The sequence below is a fragment of the Penaeus japonicus genome, unplaced genomic scaffold, assembly GCF_977035675.1.
Source record: "Penaeus japonicus unplaced genomic scaffold, GWHDUDI00000001_assembly GWHDUDI00000035, whole genome shotgun sequence".
Lineage (NCBI taxonomy): Eukaryota > Metazoa > Arthropoda > Malacostraca > Decapoda > Penaeidae > Penaeus > Penaeus japonicus.
This window is the reverse complement of record NW_028234437.1, coordinates 12239820-12242319: the sequence shown is the minus strand read 5'-3', so window position 1 is coordinate 12242319 and position 2500 is coordinate 12239820.

Genomic DNA, 2500 nt, shown 5'->3' with positions numbered 1-2500 from the left:
GATAAGCTGTCAATAGATGGTTCTTGCAAACACATTAACAGGCTACAATACGACGAGGCAGAGAGACTTATAAGACTATGTGTTTGTTATAGTTGCTGTTGTTTTTGTTTTTGTTTTTTTCGAAAGAAATTTTGAAGTCATTTGTTAATCTTTTGGTTGTAAGGTATGTTGATATATAAAAACACATACCTAAAAAACCCACGTGCAGTCACTAGTAGACAAACATTATAATAATGCATGTATAACATCTATAATTAATGCACAGCCAGAAAATGGTTTCAAATAAAACACCAATGAATCTTTTCTAAGACATCAGCCAGCCAAACACCTAACAACAATTTCCATAACATTAGAAATAGAACATTAAATAGTTTCTAGAACACCCAGATATCAGTCGATTCCAATAGTCCCTTTTTATTGCAAAATATAATATAGATATATATAATATAGAAAATATGATATAGATGAAACTGGAAAATATATCAGAAATAAACCAGTCTTTTACTGACTAAGAAAATCCTGTGCAATCTACCAAAATAACAAAAAAAGTGAAGATTAAGGGAAATAGGGTATATTATGCAATTTGCTACTTTTATGTACTGAAAACAGGAAACGGAGGTGTGGCTAACCAAGCATTCATTAATAAGATTTTCTTTTTCACTAATTATTCTTAGTTTGTATATGTATGTATTCATATATGTATATATATATATATATATATATATATATATATATATATATATATATATATATATATATATATATATATATATATATATATATATATATTATGCATAAATAAATGCCTATATATAATCTATAAATATAATTATCAATATATATATATATATATATATATCTTATATACACACACATACACACAACACACACACAACACACACCACAGACACACACACATATATGTATATATATATGTGTGTGATGTGTGTGTGTGTGTGTTCGTGTGTGTGGTGTGTGTGTGTGGTGATGGGTGATGGTGTGTATACATTTAATACACACACACCCCACCACACACAACACACACACACCCACATATATATATATATATAGATTTATTTATCTAATATATATATATATATATATATATATCTCTATATATATATATATGCATTCTCCCATGCACATATTTATACATAAATTCACACACCATACACCACACACTTTATAGAGATTACACACACACACACACACACACACCACACACACACACACACCCACACACACACACACACACATATATATATATAGCAATAGATAGATAGATAGATAGATAGATAGATTATAGATAGATAGATAGATAGTTAGATCTAGATAGATAGAATGTATGTCTATATATATGCATATACTTATATATATATAATAATATATATAATATATATTATATATATATATATATATATAGATATATATATGTACATACATATGAATATACATATATATATATATATATATATATATATATATATATATATATATGTATGTATGTATGTATGTATTTATGTATGTATGTACGTATGTATGTATATATGCATATATGCATGTATATATGCATGTATTACGTACATCTGAATACATTCCGAACATCAATGATAAAAAAAACAATTCTAATATCCCAACCGTGTGAATATCTAGCAAACCCGCTTACGATTGTATCCCGTAAAGAGAGGTTTAAACCGTTCGCGCTGCCTCTGAAACAGAGGATTTTCGTAAAGGCTATTTTGTTTGGAGGTGGATCTAAGCGAATCCTCAGCTGAGGAAATAATATTCATTGTATTACGCTCTGGCTTTTCAGCTGGGCTTTATTTATTTTGCTGAAATTTCCTAAGAGGTTAGCAGGTGTAAACGATCTTTTATATGAACGTGCTTGTATTTGTGTGGGTTTGTGTGTGTGTGTGTGTGTGTGTGTGTGTGTGTGTGTGTGTCGGACATACATCTATCTATCTATCTATCTATCTATCTATCTATATATATGTATATATATACATATGAATTTATACATATATATGTATATATATATATATATATATATATATATATATATATATATATATATATATATATATATATACATATATAGATGCATATATTGAGTGTGAGAGAAAGAGAATGAGAGAAAAAGAAATAGAATGAAAAAGAGAAAAAGAGCAGATGTACTAAATATATATATAGAGAAAGACCGAGAGAGAATGAGAGAGAGAGAGAGAGAGAGAGAGAGAGAGAGAGAGAGAGAGAGAGAGAGAGAGAGAAAGAGACTGAGTGAGAGAGAGAGAGAGGGAAGGACTGAGTGAGAGAGAAAAAGAAAGAGAGAGAAAGAGCAAATGGACCAAATAGATTGTTGCAATTGCACTGGCCTAGGCCCTTTAACAAGCCAAATGATCGCAAAACCTGATCTACCATTATTCATATAATGAAAAGTATATAATTCTTGTATTTTACCAGTAATTACTTATGGATCAAAGTATTGGGTCATCGCTAAACG